Source organism: Callithrix jacchus, chromosome 18 (assembly GCF_049354715.1).
Source record: "Callithrix jacchus isolate 240 chromosome 18, calJac240_pri, whole genome shotgun sequence".
NCBI lineage: Eukaryota > Metazoa > Chordata > Mammalia > Primates > Cebidae > Callithrix > Callithrix jacchus.
Window position 1 is genome coordinate 5,445,530 of NC_133519.1, and position 22,606 is coordinate 5,468,135.

At 34.0% G+C, this 22,606-nt stretch overlaps 1 protein-coding gene and 1 long non-coding RNA gene across 4 annotated transcripts in view; both read left to right on the top strand.

Moving 5' to 3' along the window:
- The window catches only part of LOC128928084 (dynein axonemal heavy chain 5-like), a 62,027-nt gene extending 60,252 nt beyond the window's left edge, over positions 1-1,775 (top strand). For both annotated transcript variants that reach the window (XM_078355233.1, XM_078355234.1), the window contains one exon: positions 139-1,775. The gene's annotated coding sequence lies outside the window, so the exon portion shown is untranslated. The remainder of the gene's footprint in view (positions 1-138) is intronic.
- The window catches only part of LOC128931288 (uncharacterized), a 685,153-nt gene that overhangs the window by 305,141 nt on the left and 357,406 nt on the right, over positions 1-22,606 (top strand). The window lies entirely within an intron of this gene.

The following is a 22,606-nucleotide window of genomic DNA, read 5'->3' on the forward strand; positions in this document are numbered from 1 at the left end:
CCTACCCCACACAGTCCCTCCCATAGTCCCCTCACACAGACCCCAGTGTGTGATGCTCTCCTCCCTGTGTCCATATGTTCTCATTGTTCAATACCCACCTATGAGTGAGAACATGTGGTGTTTGTTTTTCTATTCTAGTGTCGGTTTGCTGAGAATGATGGTTTCCAGATTCATCTGTGTCCCTACAAAGGACATGAACTCGTCGTTTTTTATGGCTGCATAGTATTCCATGGTGTATATGTGCCACAATTTCCCTATCTAGTCTGTCATCAATGGGCATTTGGGTTGGTTCCAGGTCTTTGCTATTGTAAACAGGAACAGAAAATCAAAAACTGCGTGTTCTCACTCATAGATGGGTGTTGAACAATGAGACTACTTGGACACAAAGAGGGGAGCATAACACACTGGGGTCCTAGGGAGGGGCTATAGGAGGAATGGCAGGAAGGAGGGTGGGGGGGGAATAACATGGGGAGAAATGTCAGGTATAGGTGATGGGGGGATGGTGGCAGCAAACCATTTTGCCATGAATGTACCTATGCGACAATCTTGCATGATCTGCACATGTACCCCAGAATCTAAACTACAATAAAAAAAGTGGGAGGAAAAAAAGAGATATAATACTCTCAAATATATGTAAGGTAGTATATTCCATAAAATGCAATTTTATGGAATGTGTATAGGTATGTTGCAAAGAAGGGCTCAACTATGTCTGGGAAATCCAAGAGGGGCAGTTGGACAGGTGTCTTTGCTGGAGGACTTTTCAGAGCCTTTAACAGGCCAGCGTCTAGTGGGTCTCCAAAAGTGGGCTTTTTCATGTGGCATTTCCCAGAATTCCTTGGCTGCCTTCCAGGAAGACACATTACCACCTTACAGCTCTTCTGTGGCAGACAGTGTAGCATAGTTTGGAACATGGTAATGGGGGGGAGGTTTGTTTTTCCAGAAGGACTTAGACATTGCTATTCTCTTTTCCTAGCCAGTGTCTTCCACCTTCTCCTCTGCATGGCCCAATCCCCCCTACTCCCTTTTTTTTTTCCTTTTTGTGGAGAGTGGAGTCTTGATACATTGCCCAGGCGGGTCTTGAACTCCTGGGCTAAAGCTATCCTCCCACCTCGTTCTCCCTAAGAGCTGGGATTACAGGTGTGAGCCACAGCACCAGCCCCAATCCTCCCCACTCTTATAGCCCAGAGTAAGTCTTGCTCCCAGAAGCCAACTTGATTACTCTACCTCCTGTAACGTCTTCCTCTTATGTCTTCCTGTTGGATTTACATTTGGGACCAGAGACTTTGCATTTCGGTTGTCTTCTAATGATTTAGTACAGTTTCATCCTTCTCCCCATGCAGACTGCAAAGGGTCTGAACGTCAGGCTGTTTAATTTTTTTTTTTTGTAAATTGACAATTTATAATTGTATAGATTTGTGGGTTCTGTAAACAGGGAGTTGCGTGGGGAAAAAATTTATGGGGTACAAAATGACGTTATGATTTATGAATACAATGTGAAATAATTAAATCCAAGCTGTTTAATTTATACAATTCTTTGGTGTTATTCTCAATTGGGTGTGTAGTAGACACCCATATACTTGCAGATTCATAATTGGAATAATTTTATATACTTAGTCTCTCTTCATTTCTTTATCAGTGTAACCCCATTCCTACTGCTCAAGCCTATTACTTTATTTCTGGATATCTGTTCCTGGGCCTCCCTTTTAGATACCCCTCGTGATGCCTCCTTTTATCCTCTCTCTCTCTCTCTCTCTCTCTCTCTCTCTCTCTCTCTCTCTCTCTCTCCCCTACCCCACCCCTCAGGTCTCTGTCTTCGTCTGGTATTTATGGCTGCTGACCAAGTACCTAGTCTATTTATAATCTAAATTGTCAAGAGCTTCTCTTATCAGCAGGTTTTCACTGTACTTTTCAAAAAACGTAGGCTTCAGAAGGTCCAGCTATTTAAATAGCCAGGTGCTTTATATTCAGGAATATTTGAGAAGTACTGAGTTGGAAGGGAGTAGAGTGAGAAATTCCGGTTGAGCCCATATCCCACCTTTGTTATGCTTTGTAGATTGGGAGCTGGACTCAAAAACAAAGGATATTGGAGTTTTTGAATATGAATGAATATCAAGTCAGAGATGCTAAATGGCTTTTAATGTTACATAGATATAAGAAATAACAATGAGTTTAGAACCCAATTTCCTTGCTCTAAATTAATATTTCTTCTAAAATATGCCTCCCCGGAAATAAAACAAGAGGAAATTGGCTAAAATTTCCTGAGGAGGCACTTATGAAATGTATAAAAACTTCATAATAAGAGTTATCAGGGGGTGGGGAGTTGGGGAGAGATAACATGGGGAGAAATGCCAGATATATGTGATGAGGAGGAAGGCAGCAAATCACACTGCCATGTGTGTACCTATGCAACAATCTTGCATGTTCTTCACATGTACCCCAAAACCTAAAATGCAATTAAGAAAAGAGTTATCATAATCAAATTAGAACAGGCTACCAAGGTAGACTTTAGTAATATCCTTCCTTTAGATGTTAATATTAGAGTAACAATTTGGATGTTTATTAGAATGTTAGCTCGAGACAAGGAACTAGTTTCTAGAGAAACATTGTTTTTGTTTTCTATTGTGTTTTTCTTTTTGTAATTTAAGGAACTAAAATAGAGGAAAGATGAAATTTCTTTGAGAGAAACTATGTAAAATCTCGAGAGCAGTTGGATTTTTATTGGATTAGTGAGCCAATCCTTCTACTTATAGATGGTCATCTGCATCATACATTTCTGAGAGTATGGATAATCTGGGCCACCCTCCACATTACATCATCCTTCACTTGATCATATCACCATCCCTTTTGCCATATAAGATAACATCCACAGGAGATTAGGATGTGTACCTCCTTGGAGGCTACTTTTTTCAGCTTAACACAGATGTCCTTAAAGATGAAGAAGCAGTCAGTTAGAGAATTTTATTGCTCACACATACTTAAATGAAAGTGTTGGCTCTCTTTTAGTATTGAATCAATTTACCAGGAAGAACTATTTGGAATCTTGAGTAGCATCTTTAATAATAATCTTGGAAATAATAGAAAACTTTTAGGCTTTTATTCTTTTTAAAAAAACTTTTATTTATTATACTTTAAGTTCTGGGGTACCTATGCAGATTGTGCAGGTTTGTTACATAGGTATATATGTGCCATGGTGGTGGTTTGCTGCATCCGTCACTCTGTCATCTACCTTAGGTATTTCTCTCTTTAGGAAATAAAGGTATTTGTTTAAGGAGGTGTTTACATCTCTGATACATCATTGGTATGCAATGTTGACTTTTCTGTATTCAATTTCAGTTTTATTTCCCAGGAGAAAGGTGTGTTAGAAAAAGAGAATTTTTACTGTATGGCATCTGTTGAAAAGTGTATTTCCCTTAGGTGGCTATCCATTAGTAATCATTCCCACTTTTGATGTGCCGTTGTTGTTAGTTTGCTTCAGAGCTGGCCTTTGCATCCATTGAACTTAACATTTAATATTACTTCAGCACAACTTAAAAAAATGTAACCTATGATATTTACAGTGAAAGAAAAATTAGAGAACTTTTGCTTCAGTAAAATTTGTTGAATACTTGTGGAATAGGCACTGGGTTAAATGTTGATGTAAGGATAAAACATATGAATTCTAAAGAAGATAAGATACATGGGCAGACAATATGGTATCCGTGGAGATGGAAGGATGCTCCATCTGTGGTTTTACAGGAGGAGGGCCCACTTGAATGCCCACAGGTTTACCCCGGGGCCTCTGTGGGAGAAACGCTTGAGCGGTGTCTTCAAGTATAAGTGAGAGTTAGGTAGGCAGGAACTGGGAAACTGGTTATGGAGAAGGAACAATGGCCCCAGGAAATAAAACAAAAGGAAATTGGCTAAGATTCCCTAAGGGGTATTGATAAAATATGTAAAAATATGAATGAGTGTGTGTGCATGAGAGTGACTGTGTGAGTGTGTGTTTGGTGCAGGTACTTCTGTTAACAGTTGGGATGCAAATCTTTTACCTCTTCTTCCTTCATTTATCCCCTTTCTCTGCTAGCAAATAAGAATATTGCATAAATGTTCATCTTCCTCAGGATCTCTCATCAAAAAGTTAAAGCATAACTTCAATTATCAGCATAAAAGAGGTTTTTAATACCTATTTTTAGATTGCATTTCAGCCTGGGAGAGCAAGACTCCTGTTCTCTCTCCCCCTTTTCTGTTTCTCTTTCTTTCTAAAAAAAAAAAAATCATACCACATTCATTATGTTACAGATTGTCTATGCTTCCTCTTTCTACTGCATAAAATTTTTTCCTGCTATACCCTCATGTATTTTTTATTGAGATGCTATATTAAGTAACCTCAGTAATACATTCTACTTGCTATATTTATACACACTATGTATATACAGTTGTCATTGTATATAATGCTTAAATTAACTTAGAAATAATTTCTAACTTTAAATATTAGATTATTTTAGGACAAAACATGTCTTGCATCTCAATCTGATGCCATCTTCCCTGCATTGCTTACTAGATTTTTATGAAGTTGGTAATATGTATGTAACCTACCATTTCTTTGTAGCTTTAATTTTAGAGTGCTCTTTTTTCAGTTAAGTAATTTAATATTTTTGAAAGGTTAAATAAATAAGTTAATTTGATTCCAGCAAAGTTGGAGAATTTTCTGAAGCTACTTACTTTTTTTACTTCATTAGTCAATTCAATTAGGTTTCTTATAGATAAATCATTAACAGCTAATAAATAATTATAATTAGAAGTGTTTCTCCCTTGCCAATTTATATACTATATTATGTTGGTCTTTTTAAATGTATTGATTAATTTTATCAGAAAAGTTCATATTACAGGAAATTAGTCATCATTGGGTCTTTTCTATAATGTGAATATGTACTCTATTTCCTCATTAAATACATCAAACTTTCAGATACATTGATAATGAATATCACCTATTTTCCCATTTACTGTGAATTCTTTGTGGAATTGGAATTAGATGTTGTTCTTTTTAACTTTTATTATAGCTTTGCGGGTAGATGTGAAAGTTTGTTACACATGTCACGGGGGGGTGTTGTACAGATTATTTCATCACTCAGGTATTAAGGCCAGTACCCAGTAGTTGTCTTTTCTGCTCCTCTCACTCCTCCCACCCCCCTACTTTCAGATAGACCCTAGTGTCTGTTGTTTCCTGCTTTGTGTTCATAAGTTCTTATGATTTGTCTCCCACCTATAAATGAGAAGATGAAGTATTTGATTTTCTGTTCTTGCATTAGCTTGCTAAGGATAGTAGCCTCCAGCTCCATACATGTTTCCACAAAAGACATGATCTTGTTCTTTTTTATGGCTGCATAGTATTCTATGCTGCATGTTTCACATTTTTCTTACCCAATCTGTCATTGATGGGTAATTATGTTGATTTAATGTCTTTGCTATGAATAGTACTGCTGTGAACATCCACATGCATGTGTCTTTATAGTGGAATGACTTAAATTCATCTGAGTAAATGCCCAGTAAGGAGATTGCTGGGTTGGATTATACTTCTGCTTTTAGCTCTTTGAAGAATGATCACACTATTTTCCACAATGGTTGAATGAATTTACACTCCTACCAACAGTAAGTGTCCCCTTTTCTCTTCAACCTCTCCAGCATCTGCTGTTTTTTGACTTTTTAATAATAGCCATTCTGATTGGTGTGAGGTGATACCTTATGGTTTTTATTTGCATTTCTCTAATGATCAGTAATATGTAGGCTTTTTTTTTTCATATGCTTGCTGGATGCATATATGTCTTGTTTTGAAAAGTGTATGTTCATGTTCTTTGCCTACTTTTTAATGGAGTTGTTTGTTTTTCTCTTGTAAATTTATGTAAGTTCCTTATAGACACTGGATATTAGACCTTTGACAGATTCATAGTTTGAATGAATTTTCTCCCATTCTGTAGGTTGTCTGTTTACTCTGTTGATAGTTTCTTTGGCTGCACAGAAGCACTTACATTTAATTAGATCCCATTTGTCAATTTTTGCTTTTGTTACCATTGCTTTTAGTGTCCTTGCCATGAAATTTTTGCCTGTTTCTATGTTCAGGATGGCATTGTCTAGGTTGTCTTCCGGGGTTTATATACTTTTGGGTTTTACATTTAAGTATTTAATTGTAACAAAGTTGATTTTTTTAATATGGTGTAAGGAAGGGTCCAGTTACAATCTTCTGCATATGGCTAGCCAGTTATCCCAGCACCATTTACTGAATAGGGAGTCTTTTTCCCATTGCTTGTTTTTGTCAGCTTTGCAGAAGATCAGATAGTCATAGATATGCATCCATATTTCTATATACTATATTCTGTTTTGTTTAGTCTATGTGCCTGTTTTTGTACAAGAACCATGCTGTTTTCAGTACTGCAGCCTTATAGTATAGTTTGAAAGTCAGGTAACATAATGCCTCCAGTTTTGATCTTTTTGCTTAGGATTTCTGTGGTTTTGGGATCTTTTTCTTTTTTTTTTTGGTTACATATGAATTTTTAAATAGTGTTTTCTAGCTCTGTCAAAAATACTGTTGGCAGTTTGATAGAAATAGCATCAAATCTGTAAATTCCTTTGGGTCACATAACCATTTTAATGATATTGATTATTTCCATGAATATGGGATGTTTTTCCACTTATTTATGTCTTCTCTCATTTCTTTGAGGAGCATTTTGTAATTCTCATTGTAGAAATCTTTCACCTCCTTGGTTAGCTGTCTTCCTAGATATTTTATTCCTTTTGTGGCAGTTGTGAATGGAATTGCCTTTATGATTTGGCTCACCATTTGGCTGTCATTGGTGGATAGGAATGCTAGCAATTTTTTGACACAGATTTTATGTCCTGCAACTTTGCTGAAGTTTTTTCTTGGGCCAAGACTATGGGGTTCTCTAGATAGAAAATCATGTCATCTGCAAACAGACATAGTTTGGCTTCCTCAATTCCTGTTCGGATGTCCTTTATTTCTTTCTCCCAATAGATGCAAAAAAGTATTTCAATAAATTCAACAACTCTCCATTTTAAAAACTGTCAATAAACTAGTTATTGAAGGAACATACCTCAAAATAATAAAAGTGTTCTATGATAAACCCACAGCCAACATGATACTGAATGGACAAAAGCTGGATACTACATTCCCCTTAAAAACCAGAACAAGACAAGGATGCCCTCTCTCATCACTTCTATTCAGCATACTATGGATTTTTATTAATGCCTGTTTAAAATATATTAGTATCATCAGATATATTTTTTCTCTCTAGAGGTAATAAATATTATACATTAGATTAATCTCCTAATTTTGAATTACATTTGTATACATAGAAGAAATACCACTTTCTCTTGATGTATCATGTTATTCAAATAGTACTTGGGTTAATATGATACTAATTTATTCAAGATGTTTATATTAATATTCATAGATGAAAGTGATCTGAAACATACTGTGCTTTCCTTTCCAGAAGGCAATACCAGAGTCTTTATGTCAGCATCATATAAAACGTCGGAAAACTTTCTATATATATAAATGTGTTAGGAGGGTCAATGTAACCAGCTTTGTGAACAAATGTAGACATGTGAAATCCTAACAATATTTTAGACTAAAGACCAATATTTTTATCTCTTCCATTAGCCAGTTTTCTGGACTATTGTGGCTTTATTTTGATTAATGAAGGGGTAAGAGAATGATTAAAATATACATATGTGTAGGGAATTGGGGAGGGATAATAAGGGCAGAAATGCCAGATGTAGGTGATGGGGATGGATGCAGCAAACCACATTGCCATGAATGTACCCAGGCAACAATCCTGCATGTTCTTCCCTTTAGGTACCTTAAAACCTAAAGTGCAATAAAATATATATTAAATATACATATATATATAAATATGTGTAAATGAATGAATGGGGTACACTGAAGAAAAATGATTCATGACAGACACAAATAGTACTCTTTCAGACACACATAAATTTTGAAATTGTTTTAATATTATTTGATGAAAATATATAGGAAAGACTATGTGTACGTGAGCCGTAAAGATACCTTTGATATTTAACAGAATGTGATGTTCAAAAAAAGATGACTGCTAGAATGGATACATTCTAATAAGCACTTCATTTCTGTTTTTATGTAGAAATCAGTAATCTTTAGAATAAATTCTGAAATTATATTGTAAGATAAATCCACAAAAATAAAAATCATTTAAAGCACAAAATAAGATATTAAGCTAATATTTAGTGTTATTTAATATTTTTAAATTCTCTTTCTTGCAGGTATTTAAAAGTAAAATTTTGCTTTTCATGTAATATTGGTTTAAATACTTAGAATGTTCTTCCTAAGGTGTTCGGAAAAAATAAGCATTATACTAAACATCTCTTTCCATATAACTAAAGTTTAAAAACAAAATATTAAATGGCTAAAATGTTTTCCATTAACATAATTATTAGTTTTGTTTTTGTTTTTGTTTGAGATGGAGTTTTGCTCTTGTTGCCCAGGCTGAAGTGCAATGGCACAATCTCTGTTCACTGCAACCTCTGCCTCCCAAGTTCAAGAGATGCTCCTGCCTCAGCCTTCCAAGTAGCTGGGATTACAAGCACCCACCACCATGCCTGGCTAATTTTGTTTGTTTGTTTTGTATTTTTAGTAGAGATGAGGTTTGCCATGTTGGCCAGGCTGGTCTCAAACTCCTGGCCTCAAGTGATCTGCCCACCTTGGCCTCCCAAAAAGCTGAGATTACAAGTGTGAGCTACTGCACTTAGCCAACATAATTATTACTTTAAAAAGTTTAGGAATATATATTTAAGTACAGACTGAATATTCATTATCTGAAACGTTGGGACAAGAAGTGTTTGGGATTTGGGATATTTTTGGATTTTGGAATATTTGCATACATATAATAAAATATCTTAGAAATAAGACACAAGCCTAAACACAAAATTTATTTGCAAATTTTATACAATTTTAAAATATTTTTATGCATAAAACAATGTTTACAGTGTGTTTTAACATGAGGTCACATGTGTAATTTTCTTCTTGTGGTATGATGTCACAGCTCAAAAAGTTGAAGATTTCAGATAATTTCAAATTTCAAATTTATGAATTAGGGATGATCAGCTGGTGTACCAAATGTCCATTATTTAAAAAGTTAAAATTCATAATAAATAAGTCAGAATGTATAACCATAAAAAGGAGAGAAATTAATTATTTAAAACTGATCCACAACTAGCATAAATTATAACATTAGACAGAACATGCATTCATACATATACTATATATATTCAGTAAACTAGAGAAAGACTGAGAAGTAGAGCTATAGAAGATTTATAAAGACATCCAGATTGACTCAGGAGTCTTAGCATGTTTGAGATGGAAAATTTGCTCTTTAGGATTTACAGTAGCTTATATTGCAGAAGCAAAGATTATGAGGAGACATAAAAACTACACAAAATGAAAAATACAGAGGGAAAAATGTATGTCTATTGGAAAACATTAATAGTTTCCTGAAGGACAAGGCATAGGCCAATTGCTTTTTCTAATTTTTTTTTTTTTAATGACAGGTTTCACCATGTTGGTCAGGCTGGTCTTGAACTCCCGAACTCAAGTGATTCACCCGCCTTTGCCTCCAAAGTGCTTGGCTTACAGGTGTGAGCCATCATGCCCGGCCTGTTTTTTCTAATTTTAACTAAAATTAGGACTCCATAAATCTAAAGCATTCCAAGAAATTGTAAACACTCACAAAAGCTGAGGAAAAATGCACAGTGATGTTATAACTAAATTGTTTAGATAAAGAGAAAATAATAAAAGGTTTAAAAAATATATCCAAAGAAAGAGGTATATTATTTAAGAGAAACAGAAAATAGTGACAAGTGATTTCTTAGAAAAAAAAATTCAAACTAGAAATCTTTGGATCGTTTTTAAAATAGTGAAAGAAAATATACATGTCTCCGTAGAAAATTAAACCAAGTGAAAACATCTTTTAAAAATACAGGTGAAATACAGACTTACTTAGATATATAAAAACAGAAATAATATATCACCAGCCAAATTAACTACAAGAAATATTAAATAAAATTCTTCTTGCAGAAAGAAAACAATAAAAGATGAAGATATGAATCTACATAAAGTAATGAAGAGCATGTGTAATTGTATCTGGGCAAATACATACAAAATAATATTTCTATTTATTATTTATGTTTAAAATAATTTCAAGTGGGTAGAAATTGCAAGAGGTACCCCACCACTGTAAGAAACCTATGCTAGGAAATCTCTTTAACTCTGAGGAACTTTATCAATCCACTTTATGGGTCAGAGAAAGGAAGGTGGGGTGGAGAAGGCACTAGTCAAGGAGTTGTTTCCTTCCACAGTAAACATTCAGCCGGGAAAGCCTATGATTCCCAACATCTATGACATATCCCACCCAATGCTGGCTTAGACAGTCAGTCCAGCAACACCAAAAACAAGCAAGCAGATCAAAATAACAGTGAAAAAGTCATGATAATTAAAATTTCAATTGGAGCAAGAGTCCACAAATATAGGCCAATATATGTGTGACAATCTTAAATAAAGTGAATGCCTGCTAAACAAAGTATTTAAATAGGTCTTAGAGTCTACCAATATAAAAAATAAATGGTCTAAGATACTGTTGAAAAGTGCATGTCATAAATAAAACTAAGAAAATCACAATAAGAAAGAGAAAAGACAATGCCAACACCAGGATGAATCAAATGTTTGAATTACCCAATGGAAATTTCAAAGCACCTGTTATAAAAATACTTTGTCAATTACACATTATCATGAAACAAAATGCAAAAAATAGAAAACATGAGCAAAAAATGTAAATTACCCAATGGAAATTTCAAAGCAGCTGTTACAAAATACTTTGTCAATTACACATTATCATGAAACAAAATGCAAAAAATAGAAAACATGAGCAAAAAATGTAAATAATATAAGAAAATCAAATGCAAATTATGGGTCTTAGAATCACAATAAACAAATAATTTTTAAAAATTTGCTGGACAAATTTAATACTGAGTAGAGAAAACAGAGGATAGAAACAGTGAAGTTAAGGGTAGATGAACATAGACAATACACACTGAACGACAGAGAAAGTGGACTAACAATAATGAAAGAAGCCCAAGAATTTGTAGCACTGTAACACAAGATCAAGTTCTGTTAGTGTAAGAATTGTAGAACAGAGAAAAATAGTGGGTTTGAAAGTGTTTAAAGAAACATGGCCAGAAGCTTTCAAAAGTGGCAAAAACCATAAATGTGCATATTTAAAGACTCCAACATAACCTTCTGTACAGATCTCAAACATAAACTTCATAAACCCATTCCAAGAGCTATTGTAATCCAACTCCTGAAAACTAGAGGGAAAAAATCCCAATTATCAAAGTAGCCAGAGAGAAATGACACATTGTCTACAGGATAATATCAATCTGAATGATAGCAGATGGGAGAAATTTGTGGCTATCAAAATGCAAGAAGGAGCATCTTTAGCATCTTGACTGCGTTAATGGGTGTACAAACCTCCACATGTGAGATCGTGGTACAGAAATACACACACACACACACACACACACACACACACACACGTAAAAGTAATCTGAATAAATCAAAGGAAGTGAATCCTATCATTGTCAATACATTTTTACAATGCTATACTACAGATTTTCAAATGTTACTACTGGAGCAATTGGGTCAACGATACACAGGATCACTTAACAACTGCATGTAAATTTGTATATAAAACAAGAAAACTGAAAATTTTTGCATATTAATGTATCTATTAAAATCAACAGTTATTAAAACATTTATTACAAAAAAATACAATTTTAAAAATTCAGGTTAAGATAGCTACAATAATTAATTTTGATTTTTAAAAATCAAAAATTGCATTATTTTTAAAGATAATTACTAATTTGTTGACCTCTTGAACATAGGTCAATGACATACCACCAAATGGAATCCAATACAATATAAAAAGGATAATGCATCATGCTCTAATACGACTTATCCTTCAGACGGAGAGCTGGTTTAATATGAGAACAGTAGTCAATATAATTTGTTGCATAAAGATTATATCAATCAATTTAAGAAATAATTGGCAAATATCAATAATCATTCATGAAGTAATAATTCTAACCAAATTAGTAGTAGAAAAGAATTAGTTCAAACTGAGGAAGAAATGTTTAAAAAAAAGTACGGTGTTAAAATTGAGATGACTTGTTCTAATACACTAAGGGTGTGTCTAGAGATTCATTTGATAAAGAGATCATTGGTGTGACACATGGGCTTAACCAGCCACTTCAATTTAAACCAGAAATAGAAATGGGATTATAGCAGAGGCACTGCCAGTTAAAACGAAAGGAGATAGAAGTAAAAGGAGAGGAAATGAAGGAAGACGGTCAGAATCTACAGGAGGGGACCATGGTGCTATTCAGTGGAGAGTGAGCACTATTCCTCAGGAAAAAGAAAGAACCCAGGTCGGGCAGGGTGGCTTAGCCAGTAATCCCAGCCCTTTGAGAAGATGAGACAGGTGGATCACCGGGTCAAGAGATGGAGACTATTTTGGCCAACATGGTGAAACCCCGTCTCTAATAAAAGTACAAATATTAGCTGGGCATGGTGGCGTGCCCCTGTAGTCCCAACTACTAGGGAGGCTGAGGCAGGAGAAGTGCTTGAATCCAAGCGGAAGTTGCAGTAAGCTGAGATCATGCCACTGCACTCCAGCCTGGCAACAGAGCGAGACTCTGTCTAAAAGTAAAAAATACCCTGAAGGTGATTCAGATATCATCAGAGACACTGCCTTGGTTACAAAGACCAGCAGCTTCCAACCAGAGCATTGGGGCAAGGCAATCCCTGCCAAACCTTGTGATACGGGTGTCTTGAAACCTTAGGTTATAACTCCTTTTCTGCAGAGCCCCAGATAGCAGAGGGACCCCCTGCTCACAAGGCAGACAGTTGAACCAAAGAGGATTATTCCCAAGCCTTAGGATCTAGTGGAATTTGCCTTGCTAAGCATGGGACTAGTTTGGGACATATCACTCCTTCCTTTTTCCTATGTATTTCTTTGAGAATAGAAATGTCTGTTTTATGCCTGTCTCAACAATATATATATTGGAAACACCTAACTAACTCGTCTGATTTTACGGGTTCCCAACTGGAGAGAAATTTTGCCTCCATAGGAATTGTATCTTGAGTCTCTGCAATATCTGATGTTGATATTTAAATGAGACTTTGAACTTTAGAAATGATGCTGGAATGAGTTAAGACTTTGGGGTTATTGGGATGGAATGAGTATATTTTACAGGTGAGAAGGAGGACCTGAATTTTGAAGGAAAAGAGGAGAAAGGCAATGAAGTGAATTGTGACTTATCAAAATCCGCATTGAAGCTCTATCTGCTAATGGTGATAATATTTGCAGATGTAGCCCTTGACAGGTAATTAGGGCTAGAAAAATGTCATGAGGAAGGGGTTCTCATGATAAGATTAATGCTTTAGAAGAAGAAGAAGAGAAAGAGATCACCTTTGTGGTGAGAACATACCAAGAAGGCAACTGTATGCAAACCAAGAAGCAGCCCTCACCAGGAACTGACCTTGACCTTAGGCTGCCCAGTCTCCAGAGCTGTGAGAATTGTCTGTTGTTTAGACCACCCAGTTTATGTTATTTTGTTACAGCACCTGGAACAGACTAAAATAATTGAAGATTGAATGAAAAATGCTCTGCTTAACCATGCAATCTATTTCAAGTCTGCAATAAAGAGAAAAAGCTACTGATAGACACAGGACATCATTGAACTTTAAAACATATCATGTTGTGTGAAGTAAGCCAGATGTATACTGAAAGTTTCCATTATATAGGAATTTTTGGGAACTCACCAAACTAATTAATTGGAAAGCAGCATGAGTGATTATTCTGAACTGATAGAAAAATTCTATATATGTTTTATACTATGTTCTATATTAAAATTCTAGATATGTTCTATATTAAAAGTTTGTGAGTTAAGAGGGTATGCATTTGTCAAAAGCTAAAAGGACTATACATTAAACATCTGTGCATTTGCCAGATATAAGTTTATATTGATTGAAATGTATAAATAATCATGATATTTCACAATTTTCCAAATTAATCTATTAAATAACAATTGTAGGAAGACATTGTTTTGGACTAAGTTCTTGCACTAGGCCCAACAGACCAGACGAAAATTCAGAATGGAGTCACTTCTGCTAAAGGTCTATATTGTCAAACGTAAATTGAGTTGTTATTCGATCTTAGGAGAAATCAGGAGAGAGAGATTATGGCCAATTTCTAAAACAGGCCAGTTTCAATCTTCAATAGCCATGATAAAGAAGTTCCTTCTGCTTTAATCCTTAACCTGAAACAACCTAATGTTAACCAATTAGTTAATTTTCTATTGTTCTTTTCCTCTGTTAGAGACTAACAAGAAAATTAACTTTAAAGGACCAATCTACCTTTTACTTATGGCTTTGTCTTTCTTCTCTATATAATGAAGCCCAACCTATTCTGGTCAGTTCATTGGAACTCTCACCTATATTATGGAATAAAATGTTGATCGGTTTTAGAATCAAAAATAAAGCCAATGGAGATCTTTAAATTTGTTGTAATTTGCGTTTTTGATAAGACTCAATGGAAGAAAAATAATTCATTCATGATAGATGATGAAAAATGGTATTATAAATTTCAAATTTTAATTGTGATTTTTAAAATCCTGTTAGTAAACTTAAATTATTTGGATTGTACATAATGTGATACAGGGTTTAACAAACCTACATGGGAAACATCATTTTTCATGATGAAATAGTAAAATGTTTCCTCTAAGACACAAATTGAATTAAAATATATATTATTACCACTTCTAGTACATCTTTTAGAGCAGGTGCGTGGCAATGTGCTTAGGCAAGAAAAAGCATGTATAATGAATTTCAAAAAAAATAACATTGTCATTATTCACAATCAGTATATTTTTAAATTTAAATACATAAATAAAAAATAAGTCAGCTCATAAAATTGCTTGATGTAATTCAGTATTAAACCACATGCAAGAGAAGGTTTAAATTCTTAAAACATACCATTTAAAGGAAAAGTTTTATGTATTTGACTACGAGAAATTAAGAAGTCTACTTATCAAAACAGAAATTAAGAAAACATTAAAATAGGATTCTGAAAGAAAATATGTAAAAATTACATCTTTGCATCATTCCAAAGAAAGCTCATTTAAGAAGGTATAACATATTTCTACAAATCAAAAGAGAAACAGTACAGTTACAAATGTGTGCATTAATTTAACATACTGTTTTAAAAAAGAGAATATCTTAAGTAACAAATAAACGTGGAAACTTACAGAAATCTGTGTAACCTCATGTAGGGAAGTTAAAAAAATAAAATACACACTTCATAATTACTACGTGCAAATTTAAAACACTGTTTACAAGTATGGTAAGGAATTACCATTTGACTAGGAAATTTGAAGTGGTACAGTCCCTTTTGACAAAAATTTGGCAGACAAAACGTCAATACATTTTATATTTATCGTTATATAACCAGCAAAAGACATGCTGAGGGTTGATAATAGTGCATTTTTCCCCCAGTGGTCAAAAATTGGAACCATCCAGTCATCTAGCTCTGCAGAATGTATAAATTGTTACATATTTCTACAGAGGAATGCACACAATAATGAAAAGAAAAAAACACAGCCTCACAAACATGAAATTTAGGTATAGAAGCCAGACACAAAAATATACATTACACATGTTTCCACTTATTATCGATTTGTAAAACAGGCAAAACTGAACTAAAAGTGTTTAGGAATATTAAGAATTGTGCTTGTAAATGTTAAGGTGCAATAAAAACAAATGATAAATATACAGTAAATGATTTTCCTAAAATTCAGGTGAAAGAATATCATTTAATGTGGTAAGTCATATTAAAAGTTCCAACAATTATTTGTAATTAGTTGGTGGTGCCTTCAGTTTTTACTTTGTAATAACCCTCTAACATGTATAATTTTACTTAATATATACTTTTTCATTTGGGTGAAAAGACACAATAAACATTTTTTAAATGTTTATTATGCTTATCCAAAAATAAACTTTAGGAAAGGTATCTAATTTACTGAATAAAAATTACTTAAAAAGTGTAATGAGCTGGAACGTTATAGAAAAGTTCTGCCTCACCTACACTTAATGTGAAGAATGTCGCCTAAGAAATGCCAGGGAGTGAGGGAAGTTCTCCAAATTAAATGTATTAAGAGTGTTGGAATAAGTTCAAGAGATTTATTGTATGTCAGAGTAACTATAGTTAATAACAATATATTGTGTACTTGAAAATTGCTGAGAGCAGGTATTGATTTCTTACCACAAGAAAGCGATGACTATGTGAGACAATGCATATATTAATTCACTTGATTTAGCCATTCCACAATGTATACATATGTCAAAATATCATGACATGCATGATAAAAATATTAAAAATTTTGTCAATGAGAAAAAATGTAGAACATACCTTGCAGAAAGAAAAATGGCATTGAGAGGATTAAGAACTATAATATGTAGTGATTCAATAAAGTATCAGCTAAAATCAGAAAAAATAACATTTCTATTGTTTCATACTACACTGTATTTGTAATACAAAACAACTTTTCTGCCGTTAAGAAATCAGTTACTGTAAGTTCATTCTGTAAATTGTTGAAAGTTCATTCTCTAAATTCCTTTGTTTCTGATGACAGTATAATGTTTGAATATTTCATATGAATTATAGTGTACAACATGTTGGGCTAAATGGGACTGGTAAGTGGCTGCTTTACACACAGAATGTGGGCACATGTGAATTGTACTATGCATCTTATTCCCAGAAGATCTTTCCAGTAGGAATTTTTAATTAAGCATAAAATATTAAATACGTAGCAGGTTTGTCATCTTTTTTTTGTTCTTCAGCATAAAGACACGTGTAATTCCAGACACAAATCTATGTGTTTTAAAGATCCCCTAATCCAGGATATTAAAGATATCAGTATTAACCTATCAACGGTGCCTAAATATAAAACAAAATTGCTGGTTACATTTGAAAAACACACATTATCCTATGTACTATTAACATGTTTTCATTTTTAACAAAGTAAATAATTTAATTTACTCAGTGTGAGTTTCTAGTTTCATTCCATCGCTAATTCTTAATGACAGAGTTTGAGATTGTTAAAATGTGGTTTGCAAAAGTGAAATGCCAGAAATGTCATGTGTGTTTATTTTTTCTTCTTTTTTCTTTTTTTCCCTCTTTTTGGTTTTACTGAGAATAACGGTTTCCAGAGTTACATTTATCTGCTAAATCAAATAATTTCCAAGTTCAAAACATCTTTTTAAAAAAATTGTATAATTTGGGGTGTTTTACTACTATTGGGATTACTCTATTGTCAGTATGCTTTTTATTTTACCAAATCTAAGTTTCAAGTGACCTTATTTCATTTTACTTTTAGGCTTTTGAAAGCTGTATGTTTCATAGTGGCCCCGAGAAGTTAAATACAAGCATGGTGTAAAAATCTTGCGACAGAAACTTCTCCCAGTCAATATTAAGCAGGTGAATTTGCCCCCTGTGTCACACATACACCTCATATAAGATGGAGAAGAGGTTTTCTTTCCCATTTCCCTCATCAGACCACTTGGACTTGGAAGCCTTTGTGTGGCAGGGTAGTATTCCCAATGTTTTCCACATGGGAAGATCACTGAATTCAGCACATTTTGAGAAGGAAAAAGGCACATCCGAAAGATAATCACAACTTCTTTGGGTTGACTACTCAGGAAACTTGAGCTGATTGAAGCATTTAAATCACTGCATCATTCATTGCTTTTGAAATGTCACAGCCACTTGCTGTATCTCAATTCTCTTTGTGATGCTGCATCAGGAGCCATTTCTCTCATTCAAATGACATTCCTGAATCCATCTATTCTCCTATATTAAGGACTATAGAGGCACCACTAGGTAACCCATTGCCTGGGTAAAGGGAGGTTCGTACAGTATTTCTGCTGACTGTGCCTGAGTTAATGGAGCCCTCCGGGGAGTACCATTTATCACAGTGGTGTTTTCTCATTCCCATTAGGTTTAATCTATAACCTTTTACAAGGGACTTCCTACCAAGTGAGAAATGGTTTACTTGCTGTAATGTCTTCCTGGTACACAGAGGTAGAGTCATTTTGAAATAGTGTCTGATTGACGCCAAAATTCTTTCCTGTGATATCTGAATGATCCCTGCATGGGATTGAATGACCAATCTATGTAAAATTGAAGTTGGGTTTTAACAAATTGATGGGAGGAAAGAAATGTCAGAGTATTTTCACCTTTTCTAGAACTAATGGTTGGAGAAAAATAAATTTGGTCTACAAGCCAAAGACCTTAATCTTCCTCTCCCTCCTCTAAATTTTATCATCAGGACTGGTTGCCATGGCTAACCTGTTATAACAAATTGAGTGCAAGCCCTGTTATCAGCAGGCATTGGTTGCTTCTTTCCAAGTGTGAGAAAGATGCCATTATTCTCCATCTTTTTAAAGGTTACATTGTGTTTTTTTTTTTCCCTTGGTAACAAATAGATTTTTTTCTACTGCAAATGCAGCAATACTATTTTATGAGTGCTATAAGCAAACATATTTTCCAGGTGCAGCATGAATTTGCATGGGCACCAGAAATACATTATCCTTTCAAGAAATGAACTAATTTACTTTAGTTGTACATGTTATTGTCTGTTTCTCCAAATTGCGACAGTCTGATTGCTCTCACAACACGATGTGATTGATTCCTCACTGAGAATGGGGTCATAATACTGTTGGGACTGAGAAAACAGTCAAGTTGATTTTACCTCTAATTGTACTGACTTGCTTTCAGAGTAGCTAATTAAAATACCGTTAGAGTAATCAAAATTTTTCTAGGAATTTGGACAAGCCAAGTTATTAGAAAATGAAATTTAGAATAGATATTCATATTGTCTTCTGCTCATTAATTTTATTTAATTTGCAGTATCTCCAAATGGAGAGACAGAAGGCTGTTTTATTAAGACAGATACAGCTGCAATTTTCTAAGTTCTGAATTTTAATTGTGAATTGTGTATTTCCCTATGGCCCTTACTTAATTCTACCTGGGAAAGATATTATTTTTACTTCCTGTCTTATACGTGACCAGGCCCTGAATTTCCTCATCCCACGAAATGATGAAAGATGTTTAAAAAATCAATTTTTTTAATGGCTAATTTTCCTTTATAATTTCATTTGTATAATCTATTGATACCTTCTGAATGATACTTTATGCAAATGCTTATTTTAAAATAATTTTAGATTTACAGAAAATTGCAGAATACAGAGTGTTCCCATATATACTACATTCAGTTACCCCTATTATTAATTTTTTATATTGCTTTGGCACATTTGTCAGAATCAAGGAAATGAATATTACATTTGTCACAAAGCTGGTATATTTTTACTGGCTAGATGCCAGTTTTTGGATTTCATTCCATCTTGGCTAATGTCCTTTTTCCGTTTTACCATCCTAACCAGGGTAACACTTGACATTTAGTTATTACATCCTCTTAGCCTCCCCTGGTCTGTGACTTTTCTCAGAATTTCCTTCTTCCTGGTAATCTTAAGAGTTTTAAGGAATATTGATGTGGACTTTCTTAGAATGTTTCTTTATTTGGGTTTGCCTGACGTTCATTTCATGATTAGACTAGGGTTAATGTTTTACTGGAGGAAGAGCATAGAAGTGATGTCCTTGTCCAGTCTATTATTGATGGGCATTTGGGTTGGTTCCAGGTTTTTGTTATTGTTAACAGTGCCGCAATGAACATTCATGTGCATGTATCCTTATAACAGAACAATTTATAATCCTTTGGATATATATGCAGTAATGGGATTGCTGGGTCAAATGGAATTTCTATGTCTAGGTCTTTGAGGAATCGCCACACTATCTTCTACAATGGTTGAACTAATTTACACTCCCACCAACAGTGTAAAAGTGTTTCTATTTTTCCATATCCTCTCCAGCATCTGTTGTCTCCAGATTTTTTAATGATCACCATTCTAACTGGTGTGAGATGGTGTCTCAATGTGGTTTTGATTTGCATTTCTCTAATGACCAGTGATGATGAGCATTTTTTTCATATGTTTGTTGGCCTCATATATATCTTCTTTTGTAAAGTGTCTGTTCATATCCTTTGCCCACTTTTGAATGGGCTTTTTTCCTGTAAATCTGTTTTAGTTCTTCATAGATTCTTACACCATGGAATACTATGCAGCCATAAAAAACGATGAGCTTGTGTCCTTTTTAGGGACATGGATAAACCTGGAAACCATCATTCTCAGCAAACTGACCCAAGAACAGAAAATCAAACACCACATGTTCTCACTCATAGGTGGTTGTTGAACAATGAGAACACATGGACACAGGGAGGGGAGCATCACACACTGAGGTCTGTGTCGGGGAACTAGGGGAGTGACAGCAGGGAGTGGGGAGTTGGGGAGGGATAACATTGGGAGAAATGTCAGATATAAGTGATGGGGAGGAAGGCAGCAAACCACATTGCCATGTATGTACCTATGCAACAATTTTGCATGTTCTTCACATGTACCCCAAAACCTAAAACACAATATGTACTTTTTTTTAAAAAAGAAGTGATGTTCTTTTCATGAATTCTATTTTTTATTTTTATTTTTGGATAGGAGATTATATAAGGTAGAGTTTTGATCTTTTGCTCTTATTTTTAATTTAACACAAATCCAAATACAAATTTATACAAATATAAATTATCTGGAGAGTAAAATTTAATAAAAATGTTAAAAATATTATGTAGTTTTTTAAAGTAAAAACTATTATTAATAAAAATGACAAAATAACTTTATCCAGAATTTTAAAACCTTTTAAATTTAAGCACTAAATATATGAAAAAAATCCCTACAACATTAGAAGATAATTTAGACATTATTAAACTTAAATTTATACATTATTATGGGGAAAATTAAGTATGAGTATGTTTAAAACGTAATTTGGAAGGTTGACAAGAAAACCTCTATCGAGTTCATCCAAAATTTTCACATGGAAAATGAGTATCATATACCTCTATTGTGGGGGTGGGTGGTAAGTGTGAAAATGTTATTCCTGACAATTCATTTAAATTTACAGGCAGCTTTCATTTTGTGTGACTTTGTAATGACTAGAGGCTCACTTTAATGCACAGAAATTTGCAAATTTAGTGCTCTGTATAGCATAGTACCATGTAGAGCACAGAGTGCAGATATTTATACATAATAAGCATTTCATTTTATTTTTATATTTTCACTTTCAAGGAGAAGAATTCAGCATCATTCTGATATACCCTAATATAATATTATTTATAAAGGTTGTGTGTTGGCTAAATTATAAATTGAATACAGTTCTGGAGTAGATATGGCATTTTGGGACTTTTCAATGTATATATGGCACAATGCCTACAAAAGGAGTTTGAGAAACTCTAGTATAAGCTTTATTTGGGATATTTCTAAGACGTTATATAATACTCAAACTCACTAAGTAAATTCTTACATAAAGAGAAAGTATATATTATTAACACTATGTGCCAGATGACTAATAAAACTGAAAATTATATAGAAATAATTCTCTCCATTATATTTTAAATATTCATATATTTAGTAACTAAATTTTTTACACATTTTTTGCAGGACACTTTAGTCATTTTTATCATCATTTAACTCAAAAAATGTTAAAATTGTAGTCAAACACTAGCACCATTCTGTAGAATGTAATTAATTATTGAAATAAGCAATATAAAAACATTGACCCTTCTTGGATAGACTGCAACTTACTCATTTGGGTACAATGTTTTGGTAGCTTTGCTTGCTTAAGAGATAATTATTTAAAGTATTCTCACTTTATAAGCATCTTAAAAATGTTATACTTAAGAAGCATGCCAACAACCTCCAAATCAAAATATTATTAATGCAAAATGCTCTCAAATTAAGGAAACAAACCCTTTTTTTGAATTAATAAGATTCTTTTATATCCTGAAAACAATATACATGTAGAACTCTCATTGTGTTATTTATAACATTCAGTATTCAAGATATATGACGTTTATACAGCACTTAAAGTATGACAGCCATTGATACAAAGAATTTACATTTTAGGTAATTTAATACCACATTAATCCTAAAATATAGGTGCTGGCTGGGCACGTGGTTCACACCTGTAATCCCAGCACTTCAGGAGGCCGAGGTGGGTGGATCACCGGAGGTAAGGAGTTAGAGACCAGTCTGGCCAACATGGTGAAATTCTATCTCTACTAAAAATACAAAAATTAGCCAGATGTGGTGGTGGGAGCCTGTAATACCAGCTACTCAGGAGGCTGAGACAGGAGAATCACTTGAACCTGGGAGACGGAGGTTGCAGTAAGCTGAGATACAGCACTGCACTCCAGTCTGGGTGACAGAGTGAGACTTCATCTCAAAAAAATAAATAGAAAAATAAATACATAATTTAAAAAAATAAATGAAGGTTCAATTGTGACTGTTTTATAGATCAGTAAACTAAGG